The sequence below is a fragment of the Oryzias melastigma genome, linkage group LG9, assembly GCF_002922805.2.
Source record: "Oryzias melastigma strain HK-1 linkage group LG9, ASM292280v2, whole genome shotgun sequence".
Lineage (NCBI taxonomy): Eukaryota > Metazoa > Chordata > Actinopteri > Beloniformes > Adrianichthyidae > Oryzias > Oryzias melastigma.
In genome coordinates this window covers 21,391,818-21,400,079 of record NC_050520.1, presented here as the reverse complement: position 1 = coordinate 21,400,079, position 8,262 = coordinate 21,391,818, and the positions used below count along the sequence as shown (strand labels likewise).

The window sequence follows — 8,262 nt, the reverse complement described above, 5'->3', positions numbered from 1 at the left end:
TGTGCTTTTGTTTAATGATGTTAGGTTAGACGGAGTTAATTGAATCTGACCTGCTAAAGTTGTTTATTCCTTAGTCCTGGAAGCAATAATTCCTAACTTGCAACACCAGGAAAAAATATACATAAATAGACTGAGATTATGGTTGTAAGTGTGAATAAAGGTTTATGCATTTCCTGTGAACCTTAAGCTTTTGTTTACACACGTGCCCACGTGGAACATACACACATTAGCCATGGACAGATATTCAATTAAGTCCTTTGTCAGGGGTCTGTGTAGGGGCGGGACGGGATGAACGGTACAGTAATCCGTGATGCACAACAAAGTGGCAGCTCCATTGTCCTCCTGACAGACAGAAATTATTTGCAGCCTTATTCGACCAGCAGATTAGACCACTGTTGGGGAGCGAGATAAGATGGAAGCTGGCAGTACGGAAGGTACCTCCTCTTCTAGCTTAAACAATGCTCTTAATCCATTCCCTTCTCATAATCAGGTTGTTTGACATTACTTCTTGGTATCCCACACACTCATTCCTTCCCTTTTCCTGCTTTCATCAGGCGGAAGGCTTATAAGGAGTTTTCATCGTTTTAATTAATTTGTGTATTGTACTAAAAAAAAAAAAAATCCCAAAGCCAATGTCAAAAAGACTTTGACTGGAGCATTATCACATGAAGAAAACCGTTGCCTTTTTTATTCTTTGTGTCCTGTTTGGTTTCTGCCTCTTCACCAGATAAGTTATGTCAAAACTGTTTCGTATTAAATTCAATGCTTGTCTGTCAACCAGAGGAGCCCATCCGTCCTGGCAGCACGTTGCCGTCTTGTTTTTACAGTATTTATCACTGAAGCATAACCTTGGTGAGGAGGCTTTCAGCTGAATGAAAACAGGACACCATAGATTTATATGCAAGACACACGACCTTTAAAGCTGGATGTGGAATCGTCAACAATTATGTTAAAAAACAATGAGATCAATGTCCTTGACTTAACTGTAAAAGTGTCATTAATAATTAAGTGTTTGCCCTACTTTAACACGTGGAAGTTAGAGCAACATAATACTTATCCTGGTTACATAATAATATTCTTCTTTTGGATTTTGACAATTTTTCCAACAGTTATTGTATTTAGCAAAAATATTAACGTTACTAAAGGGAAATAAGGTGCAACATATTTCAAGCTGTATTGCATATTTTACATTTTTATGCAAATTATATTTTTTTATGATTTTTCTACTCCAAGCAAATGGCAGTCAGCATCATTTTTCAAATCACTAACCATTACATTATATGATAAATGTTAGTGAACAGACCTCCTAAATATAACTATTTTTTTTCAAAAACAAAAACCCTAAAATGCACCGTTCCACATTATTAGGCACAACAGAGTCCCACAACATTCATAGACTCTTAAGAACTGAATTTTCTGCATTAGGAGCTCGTATTTACTGTATCAAAAGCAATTCCACTTAAAAACATCATTTAACATTTGAACATAAGACCTCTTATTTTGTATTTTCTTATTTTACAATGTTGGCATGCATTGAACTTGTGAGTTTTTGGAGAGTTTATGCGTGAATTTCTTTGCAGGATGTCAGAGAAGCCTCCCAGAGCAGCTGTTTAGATGTGAGCGTTTTGCTTGAGGATGCTCCAAAGGTTCTCTTGAATACAGGGGAGGATGGGGGCCACACCATCAGTTTATCACCGTTTATGCCCAGAGATAGGATGCAGAGGTATTACTTGCAGCGTGAGATGGTGCTGTGTCATACATAAAGATGATTTTGTTACAGAAAGTGGTCAGTCAGCAACCAGATACTTTTCAGAGGTCATTTTCACAACTTCAGGGACCTTAGAGGGGTCGACCAGCTCTCCTCCCATGATTCCGGCCCAAAATATGACCACCATTTACACACTACTCTATCCATCTGGGCCATACAGGGTTGCACGGCACTCATCAGTGAACAAGACTGATTAAAATGAGTCTTCATGTATGTCTGGACGCACTGCAGCCGTTATCGCTTGTGATTGTTGTTTTGGAGTAGCCAAATAGAAGGTTTATATATTAACTGGAAGCAGGATTCTACACCTTGATGCTGTTGGGACTCCAGCTGCTCTCCTAATCCAATATTTTTGTCCTCATTCTGCACCAACCCCTGTGTGCTCTGAATCAGCCACAAATATCTTAGTAGTGTGATGACTATGCTAAAGACTTCATGAAGAATCCACAATTGTCATACCTTGTCCAATGCATTTCACTATTTCAAGCTTGTCAGCAGCAGAGATCGTTTTTTCCTTCTCATATTGCTTGAAAATATTAGTAGTCTTTCTTTTAATTGAGCTCACCTGGCAAACGAATAGTCACAGGTGTCTGAGATTGAATATAATATTAATTTGGAATGCTATGTACATAATAGGACACATTTCAGTCCCTTGTTGGTTCAAAAATCAACAGCAAAAAAGTTAATTCCATGAGTTAATCTAGTAAGTCACTATCTTTAAGCAGTGCTCATCCACATCCTCAACTAGCCATGCTTTTTAGTCTGATGACTCCACCAACAGCTGCCTGTTCCAGGGGCAACTGCTGATTTTATCTTTGCTTAAGTGAAAATGATCATCGTCAATTAGATGCCCATTAATTGCGAAAGCATGGGATGCTGCCAGCTGTTTATATAGAGGAGAAAAATGGCCCCTCTTATGCACATTTTCCTGCATGGAGAGCAGAATTCGTATTAAACTACAGTAAATTAATGCATAAAGTAAGTTCAAGAAAGAGTCACAGCAAAGACCTCTATTCAAAAATAGCTGTATAGAAATGGTACTTTCTTTTCTGTGCTTTATAAATGCTGAAATAAATAAAAGCCTCTGCTTAGGTTGGTGCTGTGAAGACTTTGATTATTTTCTTTTTAATAAAAAAATTATATATATATTTTTTGTTTTTCCCCAGCTACATAAAAGTTAAGACTCAGAAACTACCAAAAAAAACCTGTAAGTTATATATTTAAAAGCTTTAACTCTACTAAGCAGAACTTTAGAGCTGTGCAGTGCTGAATTTGTGATGAATTGTTGTAAGCTGCTCAGGCAATCTGGACAGCCATAACCTGACCCTGCAACAATAGTCCAGGACCCTCGGCTTGTGCCCCGAACTGAAAGAAAGAGCTGAATTTAGTCTTTCCAGTGTTAGCAGCTGACCTGGTCTCAGCCACCTGAGTCCCAGAGCAGCACACTGTTATTCCCACAGGCCAAACCTTTGCTCAGCTTTAGCGATGGCATTGAGGAAGAAGCATCTGTTGCAGCTGTCATTAGTTTACCTCTGACCCTGTTCTGAGCAGACCCTATTAGAGGAATAGACTGGATGTAACCTGCCTCACCTTTAAACATGGCTGCTGGGGTAGCTGATGCCGCAACCGTGAGCAGACCAGAGGGATAAATACCATTCAAGTTTCTGAAAAAGAGGAACGGAAAAATAGATAAATGCCTGAAAAAACATTTCAAGCATCTGAAGACCCTGCTAACACATCATGTTTTTCTATTTGTCTTTTGCCACTTAAATTGCAAAACCATACAGAGTGGTGTGACCATTTCTCTCTCCGATTTGTTGCCTCACTTCCACAAAATAACACATCATTGGACAGATAGCATCAATTCTGCCCACAGTAATCCAAGCACCTCTGGTTATATCACTCATTCAATTTCAGCCACCAGCTACAGCAAACATTACACACTGCAGTGACATCGCCAGAGAGAGACGGGGAAGGATATGGGGGGGAGGAATGGACCCATCATGTCATGATGAATGTGGTATTGTGACAGGTTCAATTCAGGAAGTGAACCTCTGTTAGTTCAAATTCATGAATCAATTAAAAGTATTTTTTTGTGTGTGTAAAAAAAATATATATATTTTTAATAGTATAAAGTTTATATCAATTTATTGTGCATTATTAATGCACATAAAATATTTTATAATGGTTTTAACTGTAAATTTATTTAAAAAAAAATAAATGATTAATTGAATAAACTTTTTTGTAGTGATTCTCAGCTTTTGTTAGCGTTTTCTAACCCAGAAGATAAAACCATACTAACATTAACCCCTTTAACACCGGAGCTCCATTTATTTTGTTCTTCCGTTTTTCTCCTTCAGAATCTGCAGGAATTACGTTTTTTGTGCAAACAGTTGAAAAATACAGTATGTTAAAAAACTTTGTGTTTAAGCGTCACTGGCAACATATATATTGCCATTGTTTTGTTGGTTGGTTGCCTTACTTGTGGGTGTTCCATTTCTGAGCCAGGCTGCACAGGTTCGCACTTCTGGCCTTTGAGAGCAGAAGGAAGAAGTAGTGTCAAGATGCCTTCTAATGATGAGGAGTGTAGTTAGTTCCACTGACTCAATCATCTCCCCCGTGATGCTGGGTCCACTCCACATAACTGGCCATAATTCAAGTCATTTGGCAGTTTTTGGTCTCCAAGGTCTAGGGATAAAAAGTATGAGGGGTTGTAATGGCGGAGCAAAGGACCAGCTGAGGGCAGTTCTTACAAGATCTCCACAGGAGAACATTTCTGGAGCGGACCCTGGAAACCAAAAAAAAACCCCATTAGCCACCGAGCAGAGGGACGAAAGAGACCAGTGGTGGGAGAAAACAGAATGTGTTGCATTGATGGAATGAACAGGAAAATTGTGAAACCATGCAATGTCTGTTTACAGAAGTCGTCATAGTTATACATGAATACATATTTTGAGTCCAGCTTCAATACTTAAAATGATTTGCAACTTGCACAGAAAACTACGCAAACACACTTGCAAGTAATGAATGTCCTCAATCACAAAACGAGAAATACGCATGTGAAAAACCAGCATATATTTTGTGTACTGGCATTGACTAAGACGGTATTTAGTGACTGATTAGTCCTGTGTTTTAAAATCAAAGCATCTGGGGTGCGCGCTTTCACGGAGAATCTAGCACCACAGTGCGTCTCCGTGGCTCTGTGGGATGCTGCGCCTCCAAAAGAGAGGTATTAATTGAGATGTTGATGGAATAAGTGTAATGGGACTGCGATGGAGCACAGTGTGTGCTTGATAAGAGAGATGACATTTTGGAAAATTCCAGTCTGGACTTGTTTTTTGGGGGGGCATTTGAGAGAATCTGCGAGGAAAGGGCGGAAAGAAGATTTTTTTTTTACTTGAGTGAAAATGAGAGAGCGGGCTTCAATGACCTCAAAGTTTGTTCCTGCTATGCAATTAAATGGTGTTAAAGCAAGAAAATAATAGGCAGCATTTTTTTCTTATAATAATAGTGAAAATAGTGGATAAAATGCCTTAGATGGAAAAATATGTATTCTTTTCTCACAAAAGCCAGACACACTATTCAAGGTTTTTATTTTAAAATATGGAAAAAATGTGTAAATGACTAAGCAAATGAAATTCCATGTTTCACATTGCTCATTTAAACGATGCAGGCACTATCCCTTATTTTTTTCTGTTTTTTTCAAAGGAATGTGAGTGAAATAAATGCTTCGAATTGACAAAGGAAGACGCTTCCTGTCCAAGTGGGTGTAATTTTGGGATTAGGAGTTGCTGTGCGCTGGTTCTGGGGACATGTATATGATGTGAAGGTTAATCACAGCTTGTAGTTTTGTAATGTTAGTCATCACTGCACTGCAGTGCAATCAGCACTGCGAGAAAATAAGTGGGTCACAATGCGAGATCTTGATTAAAATCGCAGTGATTACAGCAAGGCTCCGGCTCTGGTTTTGTGGGTTTCCCCAACATCTGTCTTGCAGGGGAGAAACCCGTGCAAAGACAAATAGATGATAGAGAGGCATAACCACACCTGCAGACACACTCCATGGCTAAACACACGTGTGTGCGCTCACTTTGTGGGATTTTTACACAAATATTGATCCCCAAAAGTAATGATTTTTTTTTTTGTAATTAGGCTTATTAATTGTTTTTTTAAATTAAGATTAACTTGTGATTTAAGATTTTAACTTTTAATTCAAATTTTGCACAAAAAAAAATCTTAAAAATCTAAAATTGGCTTGTTTTTGCAATATACAGTGTTATCTCCAGTGCTAACCCCATTCTGTGTAACTTCAACTTACTATGGCCGGAGGAAACAATGCCTCTGCCATTTAACGGCAATGTGAAAATCAATATGTGCTCTGAAAGGGCCCCCAAAAAACATCATGGCAAAATAGTTATTGACTTGTTAAGGTAATTTACACTTGCTGGTACAAGACAGATCATGACAATATTTATTTAGCTGGCAAGCTGGTAGTGGGAAAACGATACAGCAGCTGCAGCTTTCACCAGATGCTGGTGTTACGATGTCCGTCCATCAAAACCTCCCCCCCACCTCCTTTTTTTTTTCCTCTTGCCACCCTCCTCTTTCACTTTCCCAAATGACTGGCTGCCTTTTTGCTGCATGCCAGACAGTCTTACAACAACTGTATAATTAGAGCTGCATCTGTCACACAGGTTTATCCTGGCTTTCAGTTCAGGATTATCGTGTTGTAGGAAATGTAAAGCGAGGTGCGTGCCATTAAAATGCTGCAAATGAGAACAAATGCCTAAAACATGCATTTTTGTATTTGTTTGTATAATTTTTTATTATTATTGTAAAATTGTCTGGAAAACACAGAAGAAACATGTACAGTATGTGAGCCGTACAGTTACCCTTGTGGCATTGTACATACATTAAGCCCTTCACACAACTAAAGGAAGAATAAAGGCTGGTAAAAAGAGGAAATGTGCAGCTGTAAAGCGAGCCATCCCACTATCAGCTGCAGCAATTAGGGAACACAATGTAAAATGTCACAGTGGATCTGTATCATCGGCAGCCCTGTCACTGGAAAAGGCCAGGAGGAGCGGGGAAGCAGAAAGTATGGCGAATCCTGTTGGCCCGGCCTGCTTTAGTAATTTGAGAGTGAAGATCATGTAACATCATGGCGGGACAACTCTGGACTCAAGTTTAAAGGCTGCAATGACAGTCTTTTCCTATTAGCAGCCAAAAAAATATACGGCTAAACGGACATTGTACATGGATGTTGTACACGTGTACAAACTCTACGCAGATTTTAACATAAAGAGGAATTTTAAGCATAAATAGCTTATAGAAAGCTGACACAGAGACACGGTAGTAATAATAAATCATTGCATATAAAGTGTAAAATTTAAAAAAAAAAGTGACACCTAGTTTCCAAAAGCTAAAAAGATGCTATTTTTAAGAGATTTTTCAACAATTTCTTCACATGTCCCAATAAAACAGCTTTCATTCTACCTCTTTCAGTTGCTTTAAAAAAAAATTTACAACTCAGCATCATTTTAATATCTCAACAGGATATAATGGATAATTTGCAGATTTGTTCAGATTTTTGATCAGCCTTCTGCCGAGACTCATTACATTTGGGGAGAAGATTAAAAGCAGGCCTGTACATGTCCCCAGTTAATTTCATTATGCACCCTGCACAAGCTTCTGAGCACTAGAATTAACACCTCTGCACGGGCAGCACAAATCTGTCCGTAAATACATCCAAGAAGCAATTCTTCATTTTGTATTAAATAAAATTCACCTGTCCATAATCCATCCATTCACATTTTTTTAGAAAGTTTATTACAGTGTTATTGTCAAAAGGATAAAACTTGATGAACATTTCGGCCTCTCAGCACAAAAGTGTTGGAAAGATTATACCCAGGGGTGCCTCCTTGCAGAAACAGCAGTTTTTTTCAAAGTTCAAAACATATTATAAGCTCCCTCTAGTGGTTTTAGAATTACTTGCAATGTAAGTCATGGTAAGGTGAAGTTCACAAGGAAGTCTAACACAAGCTTAAAATCTCGTTCTTACAAAACACGTCTATTTGGACCATCTCTAACATGTCTGTTCAGTATAAAAAAAGAGGAGAAGAGACATTTGCTAAATGCTATTTGCCTGATGTGGAGCTGCCTGCCGAAGTCTGTTGAGGTTCATTTGCAGTACCACAGTAACCCCGCAGCTGGGTTTGCCACTAAGGAGCGGAGATGCCCTGGGAGAAGCACAAAGATAGAGAGATGCGGGGAGCATGTGAAAGAGGGAGCAAAAGAAACAGAAGTGTACAAGAAAGAGGGAAAGTGGGGGTGAGAGGGTGTGTAGTCATATTTTTGCCTATTTTGCCACAAGCTCTTCAAAGGCTACGTCTTGCCTACAACACATCTGGGAACAAGAGTGAAAGTTGAAGAGTTCATCCTGCTCTTTCCTATCAAGCCCCCAAACCAACTTTGCTGATTTTTTACTTTTTTTT

The 8,262-nt window shown here is 38.8% G+C and overlaps 1 long non-coding RNA gene across 1 annotated transcript in view; it reads right to left on the bottom strand.

Moving 5' to 3' along the window:
* The window catches only part of LOC112148913, a 40,602-nt gene extending 37,164 nt beyond the window's left edge, over window positions 1-3,438 (bottom strand). Inside the window, exon 1 of the long non-coding RNA XR_004948450.1 lies at window positions 3,359-3,438. This is a non-coding gene — a long non-coding RNA (uncharacterized LOC112148913). The remainder of the gene's footprint in view (window positions 1-3,358) is intronic.
* Window positions 3,439-8,262: the final 4,824 nt, after the last annotated feature.